This window comes from Protopterus annectens, chromosome 2.part0 (genome assembly GCF_019279795.1).
Source record: "Protopterus annectens isolate FY-2018-M chromosome 2.part0, PAN1.0, whole genome shotgun sequence".
In the NCBI taxonomy this organism is placed as follows: Eukaryota; Metazoa; Chordata; order Ceratodontiformes; family Protopteridae; genus Protopterus; species Protopterus annectens.
The window spans coordinates 1,007,197,145-1,007,222,235 of record NC_056728.1 but is presented as its reverse complement, the minus strand read 5'-3'; the positions used below and the strand labels follow the sequence as shown (position 1 = coordinate 1,007,222,235).

The following is a 25,091-nucleotide window of genomic DNA, read 5'->3' as shown; positions in this document are numbered from 1 at the left end:
ACAGTAAGTCAGCTTTACCTAGGCAAAAATGAACACAGAAACATTCTGACAACTTTATTTTACAATACACTGCTTCTCTCTAAAACAAAGAATTGTCTTGTACTTTATTTCAGACAATTAAGGCAATGAGCTGCTGAAGACTGTCATCCAATCTGCGGTTTAAGCTCCCCAGTTTCCATTGCCTACTGCGCGATTCTGAGCACATAACCAGATAGTGTTCCCTGGTCACCACCAAAAAGAAGCTTTTGCCTACTGGACTAAAAAAACTACTAAAGGAAGAAAGGAAATGAAAAGAAAAGATAGAAGTGAGGAATATATGAAATACCCGTGCAGTAATCACACATTTGAAACTCATTAGTTCATCCTTTTTTCTTTATTCTTCACTACATGAAGTACAGATTCTTCACAATCTTGTCAGTTACAGAATATTCAAAAGCAAAAAATAGGCTGCAATAACTTCTGATGCTCCAAAATGAACTATTTGTTCCCCATCAGCACATTACTGGAGACCACCTCTCCAGGACAGAGTAACTTCTAAGTACATTCAATAAGATTGCAATTACCACCAGGGTGACAGCTGATACACTATCACTGTACACCAAACAAGAGAAATGTGAAGGCCTTGCACACAGCAAATAGCCCAAAAACCTCCAACATGATGGTTTTGTACTCTTGCTATCCACTCTGTTGCCACTGAAAGGAAGGTATGAAGACGGTGGAAGGAGAAGGGCAGACTACTAGAGACCAAATCTGGTGTATGCGGAGGTGCCCAAAAATATAAGCTAATAATAACCATTTGTATACCCGTAATATCACTCATGTAGGACTACTGCTGTAGCTGGAGTGCAATTTGAATAATCTGCAAATAGGTCTGTGGTGCAACACTGAAGACATCAATTAGTCAGTCTACTCTAACTTGTTTCTTCATCTGGGCAAACTGCAAAATTATAAAAACACTAAAATGAATACGACAAAGTCAAAACTATAAATACTATAATATACATAAAAACTACAGGATAACTAAATCTAAAATGGTTCCTGATATGCTGTGTGAAGCAGGTGCATTCTGAAACAAGGAAACTCCTAAAGGTTCGACTAAGTACTCCCAGAGGATCCAAGGTAGTGAAGTTCTCAAGTCAACAGCCTAAAGCACAAGGAACAAAGACCATATAATTCATAAGCTTTAAACCAGAGAAAGTTAGCAGCTCAAAGGTAATTGAGTAGTAATGCCAAGATGGCTGGCAGGGCTCAAGAAGTTCCTTTCTGCAGCAGGGACCTGTGCCATGTAGGGTTTCGACAAGATACAAAAAGAACTTTAAACACAATTCTGTGCCTGACAGGCAGTCAAGAAAATAGGCCACAAAACAGAAGAGTTGTGTAGGTATCTGGGAAGTCCTGCAAGCAATATCTACCTCAGAAATAATCCATGGCCCACAAAACTGTCAGTAAGTTTTCTGTTGACAAAGTATGTTTAAATGAGTTTTTTAGTCCTCAGGTGATGACAAGAAGATCTTGCAACAGCTGACACCCTGGACATAAAATGTCTGTCAGTCACAGAGAAAAATTGCACAGGCATTCCAGTTTACAACCCCTGAAGATGAAGTCTCCAGGACAGCAGCAGTTGATATTCAGTATGAAATGTCATGGTAACCAGTTTGGATGGGCTTTGTCTCGCACAGTTTTTGTCAAACACATTTCTCTCTAGCAGTTGTTTGTGTGATATTTTGAACTGATAAAAGAAAAAGGCCAGTAAAAAGAAGAGTTTACAAATATTTGAGACACATCGGGAATGGCAAAAGGATTAATCCCATAGCAAAACACTAATACTGAGCATAACTGGTCTAATGTAAAGTTTATGACTTTGGAACTATGTCCCCAATATTCAGGAAAGGATGCGAAAACAAAAGTTCTGTACTCACTAAATTGATAGATATTCATGGTCCATGTCCATGTACTTCACTAGTAGGACCAGATGTTGCTGAACGAACTAGGCAGTTCTGTACTGTTTTTCTAGATCAATGGTGCACCCAGAATATGGTGCACACAAATATATGAACAATAAAACAACATGCATAGTACAAAACACAATCATCTTATAACTCAAATGACATGCCTTAAACTCTCTCTTCAGGCCTTTTTCAGCAAGGATGGGGGAAGATGCCCAGGTATGTTAAAGTGGATCAACACAGATCATGAAGATGCATCATTATGGTTAGTACGCAACTTTCATTGGTTACATTATCCAGACTACCCATTTCAGCTCTAGGATGCAGCCTTCATCTCATTCTCATGGGTGTTATCAAGACAAGATACTTCATATAATGGTACACCCAACGGCTAACCTACTCCTGGAAATCACATCCAGCTTAATGCATCCCTACAAGAATATGCACAGAAAAACATGCCACAGCAGCATCACAAATATCACTAACTCAGGCAATTTTAAGAAGGTCTGATGAATAGCCACCATTAAATGGCAAATGTTTTTAATTTTCATAGCAGAATATGATACATTCAGATGGCCTCTTGTAGACTTGTTTGCTTTTTCTGCTAACTGCATAAGAAGCAAAAAGCTGTTTACCTTTTCTAATATCTACAGTTTAGTCCAAATAAAACTGCAATTGACTGAATATGTAAACAATGTAACATATACTCTCTCCATAGTTAGAAAATTGGGGAAAAATAAAGGTAAAATAACTGACTGGTTTAATTTTTTTACGGTGATTTCAATGGGCATAAAGGAAAGGTGCAGTGATACTGTTTTCATGAAAATGAGACAAGGAGGTTTGGGAGATAAAGCCTACAATTCTGAGACCTTTCTATCAACAAAAACCCTGCTGCACGGGAAGATTGTCTTCATTGAAAACTTTACTCTAGATGATATCTAAAAGGTTGGAATCATCAATTTTTCCAGCACAAAAACTCACATCCCTTTGAGGAGGAGACTTGTTTAAAGAGGTTCTCAGCATAAACGTACATCTCAGAATTCCCAGGAGACTTTCAATGAAGCTAGTGTCACATAGTTTAAACCCTGGTGAAAGTCTGATATTCTCTCAGACAAACATTAGTAGAGGAAAAACTCAGTCCTCTGCCAAAAACCTAAGACAAATATTCCAAGACAACAGGAACTGAAGCAGAAAAGGATCCTGTCACTTAAGAAGCCACTCAAAGAAAACTTCAACCATTCAATCCTGTACATTAGTCTAGCAGAAGGTTTCTGGACAGACTTCAGTATCTACATTACCCTAAGATGCAAGTAGGGTCCCAGCCACAAACAGAATTTAAGAAGCTGTGCAGTTAAATGAATGGACATAGAGTGAGTGTGATGCATATTGGATTCAGTATGATAAGATCTCTGAATGGTCTCAAGTGGAGAAACATCTCCAACAAATAGAGAGACAAAAGACAGAAACAAACTCATCTCCAACAGTTAAAGCGACAAAGGACAGGTAAAAGTTTTCAATGCGAAAACAGGGCTATGAGTATGACCTTGGCCTTGCTCTGCATAGCATCCTTCAAGTGTTTCAGAATAAAGGAAATAGAAGAAAGACATAAATAAGACCTAGTGGCCATTCATGGTCTAGGGTGTCCCTGGAGTTCTGACGCTGTGGCAAGATGAGGAAGAAAAAGCTGTTGCAGTTGGTACTGTACTCCTACACTGAATGATTAACTTCACCACTGGGTATGTGTGTTATTATCAGGAAGTACAAAGACAGGGGAGCCCATTTCCATTACTTTACAGTCTCTTGTCCACATATAGGATTTGAATGTGTCCCTCCATTTTCAAAGAAGCAACAACAGACACCATATTATTCAAGGGGATGGCAATCATACTTTGGAAAAAGAGTATTACTGAAATACACACAGTGTGTGGAGGACTGCCCTCATCCCAACAATGCTGATGTGCAGGCTGGCCCTGTTCTTTTATCAAGTCACTTGTCGACCCTAAACAATGCACCTAACTGCACAGCAGACATGTTCACAGTGACAATCACACTAACAGCAGAAGAATAATTGAACAGTAATAGTGTTGAAAGACAGCAACCAGGAAGTAAAATCCAACACTAAAAACGTCTGAAAAAAGCAGCCGCACACAGCTATGATACAGCCTTTGATGTCATTATCCAATGTTAGGAATTTCCGATTCCCTTTTATAATGTTATGAATCTGTCTCGTATCACTGCTAAAGGTATGTGTTAACCTAGAAATCCAATGAAAATTGCAAAAGGTCCACAAAAAATACTTTTAAATGCAAAAATAGACCCCAGAAAGCGTACAATGGAGTACAATCTTCATTGTACGCTTTCTGGGGTATATTTTTGCATTTAAAAGTATTTTTTGTGGACCTTTTGCAATTTTCATTGGATTTCTAGGTTAACACATACCTTTAGCAGTGATACGAGACAGATTCATAACATTATAAAAGGGAATCGGAAATTCCTAACATTGGATAATGACATCAAAGGTTGTATCATAGCTGTATGCGGCTGCTTTTTTCAGACATTTTTAGTGTTGGAGGTTACTAACAGCAGAAGGGAGAATGGGTTGCACACAGCCAAACTAGTTGGTGGAGCAAGACAGATGTTCAAGGCATATTCTCAACAGTCACTCATTTTTTTAAACACCTTTATTGAATTATCACCTAAGACATTGGCAAACATACACTAACAGAAGAAAACAAACCATATTAACATTTCTTTTCCTTTTACGTAAATTACATATCTTTTCTTTGTAATTATCAGTCCAAAACTACATACATTTCTGAATCCCTGCCTTCTCTTAAACCTCACTCCTCCTGAACATTATTCTGCATGTATTTTCCCACAATTTCCATTAATTTCTAGTTAGTTTGTGCCTTCCTTTTTCTAAAGATTTCTCTTCCAGTTTTTTTTCTCATTTGAGCTATTCACTACTTCAAATGCATTTTGTTTACACTTTGATTTCCATTTTTTAGTAATTGTTTTTTTTTTGGCAACCAACATAATTAAACATAAGGCCTCACTATGTTTAGGCAATTCAGATCCTGTATTCTAGCTCAAAAGGATCAGTTCCTTAGTTACAGCCACTTGCTCACCCAGTATTTCTGACAGAGCATGCTGTAAGGAATATTTTTAAATCAGTCAGCTCATTACACTCTAAAACATATGTTCCCAGTTCCATCTTTCTTCATTATCACACCTCCAAAATTTGCCATCTACCTGAGGACAAATTCTTTGAAGTCTGCTTGGGGTATAAATATGCCTATGCAGGTACTTCCAAGCAATGATCCTAAACCTTCCGGACTTTGCTGCATACTTGGGAGCTACACATATGTCCTCCACTGTTCACTTGTAAATTGCTTTTTCACTCTTTCTTCCCAATCTTTTCTAACCTCATCTAACTGACTCTTAGGGGATCATGCAATATTCTATATATCCTTCTAATTATCCCTTTTTAAAAGTAGCTTCTGTTCTAGATTTTAATAAAACCCCCAAAAGAACAGGTCTTTCACTTAAGATTCTCCTATCCTTTTCTCTCTGCCATTACTCTAATATCAATCCCTTGTAGAGAAGATGGTCTCTAACATGCAGTCCAAAGTCTTCTTGGCTTCATCGCACTCTACTACCATTCTCTCTAGTTATTTGATCCAAATACCTTAGTCCCTTCGCCAGGTTTCTCCAGTAAATTCCAGCCCCCTTTTGCCTACTTTTTGCACCCCTACTTGCAGTCATCCCTATTGGCAAACACTCTTTTCTCCAATCTAATGTTGGCTTAGTTCTTATAATACTTTCTGCTACTTTATTAATATAATATTATGTATGGTTGCTATTATTATTCTCCTTAAGAATATGCATCCAAAATAACGCGCACTATTTCTTGAATTTCCCTTGCTATTTTGAATGTTAACCTACTGCTTGTGTTATGTATATAAGCCTTAAGTGAGTAGTTCAAAATATCCCTTTAAATCAGGTAATCCTAAACCTCCTTAGTCTACTGGAAGGATCAACTTACCACTTTTGTTGAGCCTCATTTACCTCTAACCTTGGCATAATTTTGTCTTTGGTAAATATTTCCATTTCTGCTCTTTCTTGAATTCTACATTTCTCTGAGTTATACAAATTTGCATAAAATGTCTGAAATATCTCCAAAACCTGTACAAGATCATTGGCTATTTTTTGTGTTAAAGGCTCCATAAGTTTGACAACTGCCTTTTCTACTTTCTGCTGCCCAAGTTGTTTTGGTAAAAGGGCTTGTGCTCTGGAATTATCATCAAAAATAGTTGCTTAACAGCAATCTTTCTAAACGTATGCATATTATCCAGACACTCCTTTATTTTCTATTTAGCACTCTGCATTTGTGCCTGTTCCTGATATGTGAGACTGCCCTTATTCTGCAATATGCTGAGCTTTGTCACCCTCTCTAAGTAATTTCTATTACTTCTTAAGCATCTCTCTCTTATTTCTACCCAGTTTTAAACTCCATTTTCATTTTCTTCTCTCATTACCTATAACTTCTGAAGATATTTCTATCTTCCCTAACAACTTTCAAATAATTTCCACTACCCATTCCTCAAATTAATCTCCTGGGGAGGGGCCTGAGTGCCAGTACCTAATTTTTACTTATTTAGCCTGCATTTTTATCTTGCCTTTTATTAGTGCATGATCTGAAACAGTTATTGGATGCATGTCAATTGTCAAACCTTTCAATTAAATGTAAATGTTCCACTGAAATATAATTTCCATCTAGTCTAGCCCAGTTATTGTACCTTGAGGAAGAAAAAGTAAATTCTGTCACAGTTCCTGCTACTGAATTCACATCTCTCATACCAAATATTTTCATAAATTTCTTCAGAAATCTACCGTTTTGTTACATTTTCCTTCTGGGTCCCACTAATGCATTGTCCTTACAAGTCAAATACCCAGTTCCTCACCTATGAGCAATATTCCCTGCTGAAAGCCAATTTCTCCCAATGTTTTCCTAAGCACCATAACAGCAGTTTTTGGCGAACCAGAAATACATGCCAGTGCAATCCTCCTCCCTTGCCAATATTCCCTCTTCTATTACTATTGCAGCCCCTCTAACAATTAGTATTATTACACCCCTTTTCTTTTGCCCCTGATAATCTGCTGAATATCCATCTTGAAAACCTTTATTTGTCAAATTCACATGTTCATTTCTTTCCAAATGTGTCTCCTGCAGCATTGCTATTTACACTCTGCATTTATTAATATCGTTTAACATTCTTTCATTTTTTGTCTGTAGCTATAAGGCCATTTATATTTCAAAATAGTATGGATAGCATGACCTCTATGATAAATTGTTATTGCTCCCACCTATTATACATGAGTTTTATTTTCTGAATGTGTATGTCCAACTTTTGTTTTACACGGATACACTGTTTGGCAGATTGATCTTTTATACAGTTGTTTCTTCTCATCTTGATTTCAACCTATGTCTTGTTTTTCAAGACATTTTGATGACACCCACAAAGAAAAAACTAAATACATTTTCAAAACACCCTCATCCCCTATTAACTTAGAACACACACAAAACTACATACATCTTCAAAAAATTCAGTTTAACCCTCCAGATAGGAACTGTCCCAAATAGACAGCTGCACCCACACACATTACCTAACCTATGATTAAGGTTACCAATGCTAAACTACATGCTATAGCCTGTGTTCTCACTTACACTAAATGTTGTCTGTTCTTTTCTTATAGGTTTATAAGAAGGTTACTAGGCTACTTGCCCTAGAGCCTTTACAAGACTAGCCATGTTAATCACAAGTATCCCCATTTGTTTTGCTTTATGTAGTTTGCAGAAAGAATTTAAGAACAGAGTGGGTCTGTGATCACACGGCTACCCCCTTGTCCATGAGGGACATGGATGCCACACCAGGGGCAAATTTGCAGTCTCCCATTCAATTATCTAGGTTGCGTTTGAATACAATCAGTGAGGAGTTCTGTTTTATGTGAATAGGAAGTCTATTCCAGAGAATCGTCGTCTCTGAGAAATGTATCTGTCTCTCCAGCATGATCTATTAATGTCACAAGCTAGGCTGATAACCCTAGAGCGAGTGACTCTTGAGCCATTTGACTTGTGGATGTGCAGTTATTCTTTTAGGCTAGGGTTGGAGATTGCTCTACAGGCCAGGCAAAAGTCACCTCCTATCAGCCTATAAGATACAGAGTAAAAAGACAGGGCTTTCAGTCTGTCCACATAACTCATGGTTTGGAGTCCCTGTATTTTCTTAGTGAGAAACCTCTGAGGTCTCTCCAGCTGTTGCAGTTATCTGGTGAGGTACATGCAAAAGGATGCATTATACTCTGTTACTGGTCTGATGAGGGTTAAGTCCAGTTGAGTTACAACATTCCTTGACCTGAATGCTATGGCGTTGCTTATAAGGTGTGCTACACCGAAGGCTTTTCTTATCACTGTGGAAACTTGGTGGTCAAAGTTCAGGTTATCAACCTGTGTTACCAAGTCTCGCATCAATGGGTTGGAACTTGGGGGGGGGGTTGCTGTCAATATTGTAATTTGTACGGAATTTTGTTTTGCTAAAGGAATAATAATTCATTTTTTTACATTTAGTTTTAGACCATGGCTTTGGCACCAATCATTTGTCTGTGTTAGCCCTTTCTGTAATATGCTGACATTGTTGGGGGACTCAATAATGATTGCTCCCAGTTTGCAATCATCAGTGAACTTGGTGAGCCTAAGGCCATCTACTTTGGCCTGGACTTCTAAGAAATAGATGCCAAACACTAAGGGGCGCAGCACAGAACCCTGTGGTACTCCACTGGTGATGAGGCTAATGGTGGAGGTGGATTCACCCATTTTGACAGTGTGTGTTCAGTTGGTGAGCCAATTGGCTACCCATCTATAATGTAAGGGCTAATCCCTATCTGGGAGAGCTTCTCAATAATGCCAGTGTGAAGAACTGTGTTGAAAGCCTTGGCAAGATCGAGATAGGCTGTGTACACCACCTTACCTTCATCTATGGCCTTGGCGACATTCTCAAAGAAGTCTACCTGGTTTAATAAGCATGATCTACCCTTCACAAAGCCAAACTGGGTTGGGTCCAGTGTCTGGAGGTTGCTGATGTTTTTACTGATAAGGACCATGAGGCCAGTTAGATATGTGTGTCTGTAGTTCCCAGGGTCAGTTGATGGCCCCACTTTGTGCAGGGGGATTACTGTTGTGCTACATTCTGCAGGAATATAGCCAGTTCTCAAACTATGACTAAAGAGAATGCCAAGTGGGTCTACTAGGTCTTGTTTTAGACCATTTACTAAACAACTTGGGGTATTATCTGGTCCCACTGAGGTCGTGATTTTGGCCTTGGCAAGTGCAGAGATGACCTGATATCTAAAGATACTAGGCAGAGGGCTAGTGCCAGGTATGCTTTGGGATATGGTAGGTGGGATAGGGTGGGTGAAGTCTGAGCTGACTCTATCAGCTAGCAATTTGGCAATATCTTCTGGTGCAGTCTGAATGATCCCATCTACAACCAGTTTAGCACAAAGCTGGGCATTCCCTTTTAGACTTCGGACATAGTTAAATAATGCCTTATGATTATCCTTGGCTAGGAATGCGATTTTAGTTTCATAATTTGTTTTAGAAGACTTTACAAGATTTCTGATTTTCCTGTTTAAGCTTTGGAGGGAACTCTTCCTCTGCAGAGTGATATCCCTCTTGCTTTTGGACAACAGTTTGAGAGTGATATCCCTCTTGCTTTTAGAGAACAATTTTTTTTCTCTTGTTATATAATCTGTTTATACTTGAAGTCCACCACACAGGCTTGTTTTTATGGGAAGACTTGGGTTTTGATCCGGTCAAGTGCAGCCGAGTTTATGCAGTCACTTAAGTGTTTGTACAGGACATTTATACACACTTCTGCATAGTGATCACTGGTGTCTGCAATTGTGGGTGGTGTAAAGCTTTTTTATACCATTGCTTAGTACGCTGCAGTTAGCTTTGGTGAAGATTTTTATAATTTTTGTTCCTGAGAGGGTGTCAGATCCAATAATTACTTCAAATGAGACTGATTTGTGGTCTGACCTAACCAGGGAGGGCATCACACATAGGGACGTACAATGCCCCCCCATCCTGGTGAGTATTATGCCCAGAACATTAGAGCCCCTAGTGCGGGTGCAGACTCTGTGTTCCACAGCATCTGTATTGAAGTCCAGGAACCTCTGGGTGAGCCTGTTTTTGCTCAGGTATGCCCCCAGTCTATGGAAGGGGAGTTGAAATCTCATAGTTTCATAGGTAGGTATTAGGCTATCAGCCCTAGGGCCTATACAAGCCTAGCCATAACGATTCCCTGGCTATTGCTTCCCGCAAATATTTACTTTCCTGGATCCCTGTCTAGCAGGGCTAATGATGTGATCCTGAGGTGAATTTCCCATCTCCCATCCAATCATCAAGGTTCATCTTGAAGATGGCCATTGAGGCGCTCTGTCTTATATGTATGGACAGCCTATTCCAGAGTATGGGGAGTCTCTATGTCAGGAACCTATCGCTCCAGCATGTTCTATTCATTGTGATGACAAGGTTAAAATCCCTGGAGCGTCTGGCTCAGAGGGATTGGGATTTGTTTAAATGTAGCATGTCCAACAACTCTGGGTTTGACATGGCCTTGTATGTTACGCAGAGATCACCTCTGAGTAGGCGAAATGCGACAGAGTATAGCTGGAGTTTCTTTAGACTGTCAGCATAAGGCATCTGCTTTAGGCCTGTGATTCTTTTTTGTGAGGTATTTCTGCGGCCTTTCTAGTTGTTGCAGATGTCTTGTGAGGTACATACCAAAAAGGGAATTGTATTCTATAATGGGTCTAATGAGGGATGAGTACAGAGGGACAATGACCTCCTTTTTTCTGGATCAAAAGCCCATAGTGATGAGGTGTTCCAACTTAGAAGGATTTTCTAACTGTTGTGGCTATGTGGTTATCAAGGGTGAGACCACTGGACACCTGTGTCCCTAGGGCTCATCACACTTTCAGTGTTTAGTGCACTGCCAACTACGTGGTAGTTCACAGGTACGTGGTTTTTCCCAAAGGGGACAACTATATATTTTTTGGCATTTAGCTTGAGCCCATGTCTCTGGTACCAGGCATTTGTTTTGGTAAGGCCCTTTTGAAGTATATCCACATCATTTGGAGATTCAATAATGGCTCCCAGCTTGCAGTCATCTCTGAACTTTGAAAGCCAGACACCCTTAGTGTTGGCCTGTACTTCAGAGAAGTAGATGCCAAACAAGAGTGGTCCCAGGATAAAACCCTGCAGTACACCAATTGTCTGGAGCTGGATTTGGAGTCGGCTACTTTTACAGTTTGTGTTCTGTCAGTAAGCCAGTTTGCAACCCATCGAGTGCCGTAGGGATTAATGCCCAGCTCAGTAAGTTTATCTATGATGCCAGAGTGGGGGATAGTGTCGAAAGCCTTGGTGAGGTCCAAGCAGGCTGTGTGAATGACTTTACTCCTCGTCCATGGCTCTGGAGACTGATTCGAATAAGTCGATCAGGTTCAGGAGGCAAGATCGGCCCTTCACGAACCCAAACTGGGTGGGGGTCCAATGTTTGAGGGTTGCCAATGTCTTTGTTTACAAGTTCCATAATAATACGTTCCATGGCCTTGCAGATCAAGCTCATCAGACTGATGGGACGGTAGTTCCCAGGATCCAAAGTGGATCCCCCCTTGTGGAGTCGGATGACCGTAGCTGTGCGCCACTCTGTGGGCATGAAGCCTGAGGTGAGGCTATGGTTAAACATGACACATAGGTGAGGTGCCAGTTCATTTTGTAGTTCATGCAGTACACAACCTGGGATGTTGTCTGGTCCCATGGATGCTGTATTCTTGGCTTTGGAGAGTGCATTTATTACCCGAGTAACCGTGATTACCGGAATTTGGGATTCTTTCGGTACTGAGATGGGCCCTTTAGGGGATGAAGTTGGCAATGAATCTATCTGCAATATCCTTGGGATCAGTATATCTAGTGCCATTTTGCTGTAGCTCAGAGCAGACCTGAGTACTGCCATTTAGATTCTTACATAGCTATACAGAATGCCTTGTGGTTGTCTTTGGAATCTTTGGCAATTTTGTTTTCGTAACTAGCTTTGGAAGATTTTATGAGGGATCTCAGCTTTCTACTAAGTCTGGTGAGGGAGTTTTTTGAATCCTGGGTTCTTCCTCTTATCTGCAACAGTTTCTTCCTTCTGTTGTACAGCTTGTTTATGGCAGGGGACCACCAGATTGGCTTCCTTTTTTTAGAGGATGGCTTCTTGGTTCTATTTGGGATGGCTCGGTCCATGCACGAGTGAATGTGCTCGTACAGCACCTTAGTGTAGGATTCAGCATCCCATCTGCATAAGTACATGAAGTTTGTTACTTCTGACTTGAGAAGCATGAAGATGGCTTTGGAGAAGTTTTTTTTACAGAGGTTTCCTTAAAGGGTGGGGTGGGGGTAGGATGTGGATGTCAAGAGTGATTAGCTTATGGTCTGATCTGACCAACGAGGGGGTGACCACTGGTGTGGAGCATCAATCTGCCATGTTGGTAATGACCAGATCTAAAATATTGGTACCCCTGGTGGGACTATGAATTAGTTGCTCTAGGGCATTGGAATTTATGAATTCCAAGAACCGTTGAGCAAAGGTGTTGGTACAGGAGTAGTTTTCCCAGTTAATGGCAGGGTAGTTGAAATCACCCAGTATTAGGGTGTTTGGTTGTATCTTAATACTTTCCAGTATGTTTAGAAAGGTGTAGTGAGAATCTTGGGGCATGGTGGGGGATCTGCAGCAAGCTACAATTTGTATTGCAGTCTTACCTAGTGTTAGGTGTACCTGGAGAATTTCAGATGCATTGTGTTGATCAACCAGCCTGGAGGTGTGAATATCCTTGGTGAATATGGACACTCCTCCACCTTTAGTGTTTCGGTCCTGGTTTGGTGGCCGAAATGTGGGGTATGAGTTGTAGCCTGGTATTGCAGGGGTGTTCTCTGGAGCTTTGAACCAGGTCTCAGTTACTGCACAGACATCAATGTTCTCCATTTTTAGGAGAGCCTTGACAGAGTGTATCTTGAGGTTTAGACTTCTAGCACTTAGTAGCATTACCTTCAGATTTTGCTTGCTTGTACCCATTACGGTGGTAGTTTTGTCCTTTGAAACTTACCTAAAAAAGGCACTATCACTGCTGGAGCCTTCCTGTGTCCTGACAGAGTGCTCTTCAAACTATCTGGAGATATACAGAGCTAAGTATACTTTTCTGGCACTTCGTAGTTGTGTACTGTTAATTGTTGTTTGACTAATTTTATATCATTGCTGGCTGACTTCAGAGTTGTGCAGTTATTTTGCTTCACTGTATAATTTTTCAGATCTCTGCTAAAGGTGTTGGTTTTCCCCTACCCACCATTCCTATTCCTGTCTTGTTTAAATTTGGAGGCTTTTGCAGTTGCCCGCCCCCACTGTAGATTTGATCTGGGACACTCCCTGCAGTCCCATCTCTTTACTTCATTCTACCTAATAGGCTTCTTCTGCACTTGTTTTTAGTCATTTTTAATTTACTTGCATTTTTTTAAACTGTTTGGTCTAACATTGCTACATACTCAAGTGTGCTAGCTTGCACTGCATTTGAATTGTTTTTACTGCTGTTTTAGCTACTTTTCTGTATATATATTAAAAAAAAAATCTAAGCCTGTTTCCTACCTTTCCTGGTAACTAGTATAGTCCAGATTCAGATTTGCTGTATCCAGGACTGTATGTAAACTTCTGAGCCACCCAAGGCTTTCTGTGTTGGAGGGAAGCATTCTAGCTTATCAGTGGGAGTGGTAAGCACTAGGTAACCTATCTACCACATAAGGAGTGGTTCTGGCCCAGAAATTGTAGTTATTGGCCATTTGGGCAGTTTTTCCATCTCTCTCAACTTTCTAATTTAAAAGCCCGCATTTGCACTTGTTTCCCCCCTTTCCTGTAACTAGTTTAGTCCAGACACAGATTCTTAGTTTTAGCACATGAATTTGCTTATTCATGATCAGCACTTGTTCAGAACTTGTTGTAAGCACTAAATAACCTACTAATTACTACAGCACTCAACCTTCCTCATTACCTAAAGGAAAACAGTTTTGGTACTTACTTTCCTCACTTGCTTAGAGAAAAACAAATCTTGTACTCACTTTCCTCACTTATCTAGAAGAAAATAGTTTTTTATTCAGGCATGTCCAAGGGTCAGCTTCCAGTGTTCTCTCCTGTCTATCTGATGAATCTGGGCATCTTGGGGCAATGTAGAAATTGCCTCATCTACACAGACAACCCTCTCCTCCTACCACCCAACACTACAACCTGTGAGAGATGCACTTATCTAGCCAAACTGGAGGTAAAGCTCTCTCCAACCAAGACTGAACTTGACAGTCAAGAGGAGAAGGTAAACACTTGCATCACACCCCACTAATCACAGTCTCACTAAATCTACACCACCAAAATCCACACACAGAAACAGAAAAAGATTTGCGGAGGCTCTCACTAATAATCTGCTCAAGCAACCTCCACCCCCCAACACAACCCACATGACACATAACCCACAGACTCAGTGTGCCACTCAACCACAGCAAATAAGGCAAAACAAAGTACCCAACACACTAGTCATAGGTAACTCTATAGTCAGGCACAATGATGTCCCACTCACCAGGCTAAACAAGGAGAAGGTTACGGTCAGCTGCCTGTCGGGTGCCAGGATCCGCCACATAACCCACGCACTCATGTCACTCCACAACAGTACAAATATGACTCTGTCATTGTCCATGTTGGTGTGAATGACCTGAGATGTACATCCCTGGACTACATGAAAAGAGACATGGAAGAGCTCGCCGATCTTGTAGCCCAGGCAGGTATGACCCTAACCCTGAGTAGCATTCTGCCATCACCCAGAATGATGCCGCAGTACAAGGACAAAATGACTGACCAACAATTGGCTAAGCTTCTGGTGTCATTCTAAAGGGATCCAGTATCTGTCTGCCTGGGATGACATGGTTGACATACCACGATGCTTTGCCAGAGATGGCCTGCATCTGTCACCCCTGGGATTCCAGATACTGGCTAAGGTTCTTGCCGCCCCTATAGTGCCTTTTTTTAGGCAAGGTTCAAATGACAAATTCACCACCGTAACATGAACAGTCAAGCAAAAACTGAGGGTGATGCTACTCAATGCTAGAAGTCTAAATCTCAAAACGCACTCACTCGAGGCACAAATTAAAATGGAGAACATCGATATTTGTGTAGTGACTGAGACCTGGTTCAAGGCTCCAGAGAGCACCCCTGCACTACCAGGCTATAACTCATACCACACTTTTCGGCCATGTAACCTGGACCGAAACACCAATTCATTAAGGATATCCACACCTCCAGGCTAGTTGCTCAGCATAATGCAGCCGAGGTTATCCAAACGCAACTAACTCTGGGCAAAACTGCAATCCAAATTGTAGCTTGCTACAGATCCCCCACCATGCCTCAGAATTCCCACTCCTCTATTCTTGATGTACTGGAAAATATCAGGGTTCAACCAAACACCCTAATAATGGGCGATTTCAACTACCCCACCATTAACTGGGAAAACTACTCATGTACCAACTCCTTCACTCAACGCTTTCTGGAATTCATAAACTCCAATGCCCTGGGATCAACTTATCCACACCTCCACCAGGGGCAACAATATCCTAGCTCTAGTCATTACCAACATGACCGGTGTTCCACACCTGAAGTCAACGCCTCATTGGTCCGATCCAACCATAAGCTAATTACCCTAGATATCCACATCCTGCCCCCACCCCCCATTAAGGAAACCATGGTAAAAAATTTCTCCAAAGCCAACTTCATGCTTCTTAAGACAGAAGTGGCAAACTTCATGACACCTATGCAAATGGACAATACAGTTACGACTACTGAATCCTACACAACTGCACTTTATAAGCACTTACATGAGTGCATGGATCGTGCTATCCTCCAAAAAAAGGAAGCCAATCTGGTGGTCCCCTGCCATAAACAAACTGAACAACAGAAGGAAGAAACTGTTGCAAAAGAGAGTAAAATCCCATGAGTGGAGGAGCTCCCTGGTCGGCCTCAGTAAGAAACTGCGATCCCTGATAAAATCCTCCAAAGCTAGTTATGAAAACAAAATTGCCACTGATTCTAAAGACAACCACAAAGCATTGTATAGCTATGTCAAGAATCTCAATGGCAACACTCACATCTGCTCTGAGTTACAGTACAATGGCACTAAATATACAGACCCAACTGATATTGCCAACATCCTGGCAGATAGGTTCTGTGCTAACTTTACCCCCCCCTCACCCCCTAAAGAACCCATCTCTATACCGGAAGAATGCAAAGTTCCTGTAATCATGGCTGCACAGGTACAAAACACACTCTCCAAAGTCAAGAACACAGTATCCATGGGACCAGACAACATCTCAGGCTGCGTTTTACACAAAGTACAAAACAAACTGGCACCCCACCTAAGTACCATGTCCAATCATAGCCTCACCTCAGGCTTTGTGCCTGCAGAATGGTGCACATCGACGGTTATCCCACTCCACAAGGGGGAATCCACCACAAACCCCGGGAACTACCGCCCCATTAGCCTGATGAGCCTGGTCTGCAAGGCCATGGAACGTATCATCATGGAACTTGTAAACAAAGACATTGGTAATCTCCAAACTCTGGACCCCACCCAGTTCGGGTTTGTAAAAGGCAGATCATGTCTCCTAAACCTGATAGACTTCTTTGAAGCAGTCACCAAAGCCGTAGACGAGGGTAAGGTGGTTCACAAAGCCTATCTAGATATTGCCAAGGCTTTCAATACCATCCCCCACTCTGGAATTATAGATAAACTCACTAAACTAGGTATAAATCCCTATGTCACAAGATGGGTTGCCAACTGGCTCACTGACAGGACCCACACTGTGAAAGTAGCAGACTCCAAATCTGACTTCAGACCAGTGACAAGTGGAGTACCACAGGGTTCAGTCCTGGGTCCTCTCCTGTTTGGTATCTACTTCTCTGAAGTACAGGCTAAAAGAGAAGGTCTTTGGCTAACGAAGTTCGCAGATGACTGCAAACTAGGAGCCATAATCAAAACTCTTAACGATGTGGACTTCCTACAAAAGGGCCTCACTGAGACAGATGCCTGGTGTCAAAGCCATGGCCTCAAGCTCAATGCCAAAAAGTGCATTGTCATCCCCTTTGGTAAAAACTCTGTACCCATGAACGACAACATTGCCGGTAGTATACTTGACACGGAAAGTGTGATAAGAGACCTTGGGACACAGGTGCACAGTAGTCTCTCCTTTGATAATCACATCGCCACACTAGTCAGGAAATCCTTCTACGTGGCACACCTCATCACAAAAGGTTTCTCATCCAGAAAAAAAAAGTCATTGTTCCCCTTTACTCATCACTCATTAGATCCATTATAGAGTACAACACCCCTTTCGGTATGTACCTCACAAAACATCTACAACAACTGGAAAGGCTGCAGAAATACCTCACAAAGAGGATTACCAGCCTCAAACAGATGCCCTACGCAGACTGTCTCAAAAAACTCCAGCTTTACTCCATTGCATACTGCCTACTCAAAGGTGATCTCTGCCTAACATACAAAGCTATGTCAAAGCCAAAGCTGTCGGACATGCTCCACCTAAATAAATCCCAATCCCTCCGAGCTACACGCTCTAGGGACCTAAACCTTGTCACCACAATAAACAGAACATGCCAGAGAGATAGATTCCTGACCCAGAGACTTCCCATACTCTGGAATAAACTACCTATCTATATCAAACAAAGCTCCTCATTAGCACTCTTCAAGAAAAATCTTGATGACTGGATAGGAAATAGGAAATTCACCCCGGGCATCACCTCTGTGGCTCTGCTCAACAGTGGCACAGGAAAATAATTTTCTTGGGTGGCAAAAGCCAGGGTACCTCTTTGGCTGGGTTTGTATAGGCCCCAGGGCCAACAGCCTAGTACCTACCTATGAACCTATGAATGACTACAGGGGTGGCAAAAGCCTTAGCTAGTAACCTGAATCCCAGGAGCGACAGGTGCAAACCATCTCTTGCAAAGCATTATGGTTTGTCAATCATGTTGTCTCAGACAGACAGATACTAGATCCCCTTTGAATGACACCAGAAGCTTAGCCAATTATTGAAGTCAATCATTTTGTCCTTGTACTGTGGTATCATTCTGGGTGATGGTAGGATGCTACTCAGGGCTAGGGTCATACCTGCCTGGGCTACATGATCCAAAAGCTCTTCTCTCTTTTCATGTAGTCCAGGGAGGTACGTCTCAAGTCATTCACTCCAACATGGACAATGACAGAGTCATATTTGTACCTGTTGTGGAGTGACTTGAGTGCATGTGTTACATGGCGGATCCTGGCACCCGACAGGCAACTAACTGTAATTTCCTCCTTGTTCAGCCTGGTGAGTGGGACACCAGTGTGCCTGACTATAGAGTCACCTATGACTAAAGTGTTGGGTACGTTGTCTTGCCTTAGGGGCTGCTGTTGGGTGGCACACTGGTGTTGTGAGCTATGTGATACTTTGGTTGTGTTTGGGGGTGGTGTTTGTTTGCGTTTCAGCTTTGAAGGTCCTTGTTGCTTGGGCAGGTTAATGTTAAGAGCCTCCGCATATGTGGGTTTTGTGTTGCTATATGTGGGTTTTGGTGTTGCTATGTGTGTGTGTGTGTGGGGGGGGGTTACAGAACCATCTTTTGCTGCCCTGAAACTTGAGGAAGAAGAAGGGTTTCCCACTTCAGTACCAGCCTTTACTAGAGCCCTCATCTTCTCTTCCCTGATCAGATCTGCTGACACAGAGATACTGCACACAGAAAAGCAGGTCCTAACTGAAGCTGTCAGATTTATTGCCACACCTATTCTCCAGTCATCGCATGGCAAGGCATGGGTTGTGAAAGACTATGTGTTGTTTGAGGTGTTGTGTGGGTGTTAACCTTCTCCTCTTGACTGTCTAGATTCTTCTTGAAGAGGGTCATTGAGGGGATCTGTCTGACATGGATTGGGATTTTGTTCCAGAGTGAGGGGAGCCACTGGGATATTAATCTGTCCCTCCAGCATGTTTTATTTATTTCTGTGCTGAGGTTTAAGTCACTGGAGCATGTAGTTCTGATGGATTTGGATTTCTTGAGGTGGAGCATGTCCATTAATTCTGGGTTGGACATGGCTTTATACGTCAGGCTCAGATCGTCTCTGAGAAGTCGGTAAGCAACTGAGTAGAGCTGGAGTTTCTTTAGCCTAACTGCGTAGGGCATCTGTTTGAGTCCCTTGATCCTCTTGGTGAGGTACTTTTGGGGTCTTTCTAGTTGTAGCAGGTGTCGGGTAAGGTATATCCCAAATGGGGCATTGTATTAAATTATGGGCCTGATGAGTGATGAGTAGAGGGGCACAATGACTTCTCTTGATCTAGATGTGAACCCCTTTGTGATAAGGTGGGCTATATAGAATGTCTTTCTAACCACTTTGGCAATGTGATTGTCAAAGGAGAGATTTCAATCTACTTGGGTCCCCAAATCCCTAATTACTTCTTCCATACTTAATGGATTACCACCTATGTGGTAATTTGTGGGCACTTTGTTTTTCCCAAAGGGGATGACTATGCACTTTTTGGCATTTAGCTTTAGGCCATGGCTCTGGCACCAGTTATAAGTCTCTCCGAGACCTTTCTGGAGGATGCTTGTGTCAGCCGGTGAGTTACTTTTGGCCCCCAGTTTGCAGTCATCTGCAAACTTTGTCAGCCATAGTCCTCCGGTGTTAGCCTGTACCTCACAGAAATATATACCGAACAAGAGAGGTCCCAGGACTGAGCCTTGTGGGACGCCATGTGTGTGTGTGTGTGTGTGTGTGTGTGTGTGTGCGTGTGTGCGTGTGCGTGTGCGTCCGTGTGTGTGTGTGGGGGGGGGTTACAGAACCATCTTTTGCTGCCCTGAAACTTGAGGAAGAAGAAGGGTTTCCCACTTCAGTACCAGCCTTTACTAGAGCCCTCATCTTCTCTTCCCTGATCAGATCTGCTGACACAGAGATACTGCACACAGAAAAGCAGGTCCTAACTGAAGCTGTCAGATTCATTGCCACACCTATTCTCCAGTCATCGCATGGCAAGGCATATTTAATTTAATTTCATCCCAACCACACAGTGTAATGGAAAGCAAAAACCTAAAGCATTACAACACTACTCTCACTACATCAAAGGACAATGTAGTCTTAAAGGAAACCTACTTTACTTAAACTGCACTTTGGTAATCTATGACAATAAGCACAGCGAATCCAACATCCTTAAATAAGGGGGTTAATCTTCATTTTATTATACATCTCAGTTTAATAGCTCACAGTTACTTGCATCAAAATGGCTCCTGAAGTAGTAAGCAGATGCTCTATTAAGTCACAGCACTAGAGGATCATTCAAATCACAATTACTTAAACATTAAGTGCTTCGAACTTTTGTGACTGTACACTTGTATATTTCCAATAGCGCCTTATGGCCTGGTTTCAGCTAAGCAACTTACCAGCTAATAGGCAGTATTAGAAAGGTCAAGGATTTGTTAAATGACAATTAGATTGCTAATCCATGAGGTACTGTAAGTTGCAACATCTTGAGAGATACCCGTGTTTTTTATTTTATTTATTTAACATTTGTTAACCGGAAAAGTCCGACTTGGAACAAAGCCAATTTTCAGCGGAGGTCCAGGGAGAAAGGCTCCAGATGCATGCCTTTGTGCAGAGCACCCGGAGGAAACCCACACGAATGCAGGGAGGATATGCAGACTCCGCACAGAAGGCACCCCAGCCGAGAATCGAACTGGAGAACCTCTTGCTGTGAGGTGACAATGCTACCGCTGCACCACTGTGCCATCCATTTATATTGCTAATTATACATTTAAGCATGTTTTCATAATCTTATGTGAAAGTTTATGCCTGGTTGGCAGAAGTGTTCTAACCACTTGAAACAAAAACATTAGATATCTATTCAATGACACCTACAGCATACAAAAGATATGAGACAGTCCGATGTACTACCCCCGAAAGTGAGAACTGTTTCCACTTGGAGGCACAGACATATCAAGTAAAAAGGATTCAGAGAAGCCCAAATAACCTCTGAAATGCCTGCTGGCAAATATGTCAAGATCAAGGGGTCTACATCAGGAGTTAGGCTCTGATGTGGAACCACCTGTCACCTCAACCAAAGGGACATCCTTAGGTTGGGCCTAGAGAACAGAGAACCTGAAACCACACATTCCTCAGCCACCAAACAGTAAAAAGAATGATGTGTTTTTTTTTATTCTCTGAAGTCTGAGATAAGATGTAGAACCAGTAGGAATCTCCCTTACCATCAGAGAAAGCAATACAGGAAAGAGGAAGCCCAAGCAATACAGGAAAGAGGAAGCCCACCATCTCCTGACTGGCGGAACAATGTCCACAGTACCCCAATTCAGGAAGATTTTGATTAGACATGTCCTCTGAATTTGGGGGGTAGTACATCAAACTGTCTCATATCTTTTGTATGCTGTGGGTGTCATTGAATAGATATCTAATATTTTTGTTTCAAGTGGTTAGAACACTTCTGCTAACCAGTCTCTACTAATCTCATAAAAAGACTCCTATCCAAACTTAAACCTTGCTCCAATGCTCTTGATAATATTCCCTCCTCCTCCTTAAAATGCGCAGCCGACAGTATTGCACTCCCAATTAGCATCATTATCTACAGATCTATAAAGGAGTCATATATACTCAAACTATGGTGTTTTGCTTATATTCTTCATCTCCACAAAGGTGGCAAGAATACTGACATCTCAAACTTTCGGCCGATTGTTCTGCTCTCTCCAATCTCCACAATCTTAGAAAAATGTATCCATCTCCAGCTCATGCCTTACCTAACCCAAAACCAACTCCTAACATCTACCCAGCATGGCTTCCGCCCTGGCCATAGCACCATAACCGCTCTACTCTCCTTCTTAGAAACTGTCAACCAAGCCCATGATTCAGGTCATTTAGTTTCCACAGTTCTACTCGACCTTTCTAAGGCTTTTGACACTGCTTCCCACAACCACCTTATCTATTATTTCTCTAGCCTACATCTCACTCCAAACACTGTGGCATGGTTCTCTAGCTACCTGTCAGAGAGATCTCAGGCAGTTAAACGGCAGAGCACCATCTCCTCATTTCTTCCTACCCCAACTGGCATCCCTCAAGGGTCCATCCTCAGACCTATGCTCTAACACCTTTATCAATAACCTTCACTCTGCCATTCCTGATGCCAAAATCATTCAATATACAGACGATTCTACGATAGTCTGCTCTGCCTCGAACCTCCTTGAACTACTGACTAAAACAAAAGCTGCCTTTTCTACTACTGAAAACTGGGTGCTACAAAATCACCGGTCTCTAAATGCAAATAAATCTAAACGTCTACTTTTCTCTCCCTCCAAGACCTTCTCTTTTGACAAAAATTAATTTAAAGTCCTCAGCCATTTCAACTCTCTCAATGAAGTAGTTCTCTTTGCAAAACTTCTTGGCATTACTACTGATGAACACCTCAAGTTCGATATCCATATCCAACAAAATATAACAAACAAACAATTATTACAAAATATAAAGAAAATCCACCAAAAGCTAGGTATGCTTTATAGGAACAATCTCTTTCTCTCAAACTCTACTAGACATACTTTAGCTACTACTTACCTCCTCCCATCACTGTTATATGGAGCCCCCTTCTAACTAACCTGACCACTACCAACACATCTAAATTGGAAAACTGCTATAACAAAATCTCCAAATTGTCCTCCAGATCCAAAACTCCACCCATCACTGCCATACCCTTAATTCTCTAAACTGGCTGTAACTCCCTAATTATCTAGACTACCTCCAACTTACCACAGCACACAGACTTGTATTTCACCCATATAAATGTCCAGCTCTAATAAACATCCTTCCCCCCACAACCCCAATAGACCTCTTAGATCTGAAAATCAAAACCTAATTACTATCCACAAAACAAAACGGCCTGCTGGTCGGCTTCTCCTCTTTTTCTCGATAGGCAAGAAATGGAATTCTCTCCCTTCCACTCTTAGGACAATAACTAACTCAGAAAACTTTAAAACCCTTATGTGCACTCCAAATGGAAATGCACCTGCTTTCACCCTGTCTAATTCTTTCTAACTACTGCCCTAAGGAGGTGTTACTCCTTGGCTCCTAATCTCTCTAACATCCCAACAACTAGTTCCCTGAGCTGTCTCTAGCTCTCTGCAATTCCCTCTGAAGATTCTATATCTACCTTGTAAATATTGTAAATAACTTCTTATGTCGAATGAATGCATGTAAACTGTTTCCTTACTTTAATCGATTATGTATAATGTTACTACACTTCAATTGTTATGATGGTATTTCCTAAATGAATCTCCAGAGTACAGACTTCCAGATACATTAAAATTGTCTTTTGTCAACTAAGCCTGACACAGAATGATCATTCATGTAAACTGTACTTTATTTTTGTAACTTACTTACTTTTGTATCTTTAATATTTATGTTATATTTGGAGCTTTTCTCCCCGGGCCTCCACTGAAAACGGGCACTCATGGGCCCAGTGGACTTCCCCGGTCACCAAATTGAAATAAATAAATAAATAAATTCACAGGTCCAGAAGAAGACTGATGCTGTGGCTTAGAGTCTACCACTCATGATTACTTCCCTAAAAATACAAATTGCTAAGAAAGTAACTATGCTATATATGGGCCAATGCTACACAAAATTCTAATTTGTGCATGGGGATATAAGACCTTGTTCATTAGACGACACCTTATGGACTAGCTGTCTGATTAGATAATGTGAGCCCTAGAGGCAGTTTTGTTTCTAAGGCCATCAATGCCTGCTCTTAGCTCAAAAAAACTGATGTGGGGGCCTCCACTCATGAGGAGACAGACTCATTATGCATTTTCTTCCTAATTTCTGGATTAAGCTGCCCCTGCTGGTTAAACACTGAGATACATTATTATCCTATAAGCAGAAATTGGATGACTGAATGGGTACCCTTAAACTTACCACAGGACTAATTGGCCTAGCCTTCCTTAATTAATGGGTTAAAGCTGGTGTGTGGCTACTATCAAAGCACTGATGATCACATGACTAAACTTCCTCAAAATTTCTATGAATCTGTGAATCCTATGACCTCTTGGGTCTTCTCACATTACAGAAATGACAAATACTGTACTGTCTGGCTCCATACTTGTAAGCACGATATTGTGAGCAGGAGTTACAGAGGACTTTCTCCAATTTATGGTGTCCCCAACAAGCTATGCTCAAGTGAACAGTAATTACAGGTGTAGTCCCACTGACTACTTACATAAGGCTACTAGAACCACTCATCCATGCAGGGGATAAGTGAAGATCCTTCTCAAGCAATATTTCAGCAAATGACCAAGATCCTGGTAAAAACTGCAGATGCTGCGGAACGCCTAACTGACAGCATTTTCTACAGAAACTGATGCCTATCCAAAGTGAACTGGAAGAATATCTTATGTGGACCCACACAATGTATAAAAAGGCATCCATTATATGTACTGGCATCATCTATGTACTGTACAGTGGCAAGAGGATGACTGTCTACAAAGTAATCAAATAAAACCAAAAGTAATAGGTTCACAGGTAGGTACTAGGTTATCTGCCCGAAGGCATTTATAAGCCTAGCCAGAATGTGTTGGCTTTCGCCGCCCCCTTAGATTAGTTCCCTGTGCCTCTGTCCAGCAGAGCCACTGAAGTGATCCCCTGTTTCCCATCCACTCGTTAAGGTTTCTCTTGAAGAGAGTTAGTGAGGAGCTCTGCCTAATGCAGACTGAAATCTTGTTCCAAAGCATGGGAAGTCTCTAGGACAGGAATCCATCCCTCCAGCACGTCCTATTTATGGTTGTGGTGAGGTTTAGATCCCTAGACTGTCTGGCTCGAGGGGATATGGTTTTCTTTAGGTGGAGCATGTCCATAAATTCTGGGTTGGACATGGCCTTGTATGTCAGGCAGAGATCACCTCTGAGTAGGCAGTATGCAACAGAGTACAGCTGG

At 41.7% G+C, this 25,091-nt stretch overlaps 1 protein-coding gene across 13 annotated transcripts in view; it reads right to left on the bottom strand.

Moving 5' to 3' along the window:
* Positions 1-25,091, bottom strand: part of LOC122793337 (PDZ and LIM domain protein 5-like) — a 2,364,325-nt gene that overhangs the window by 886,080 nt on the left and 1,453,154 nt on the right. The window lies entirely within an intron of this gene.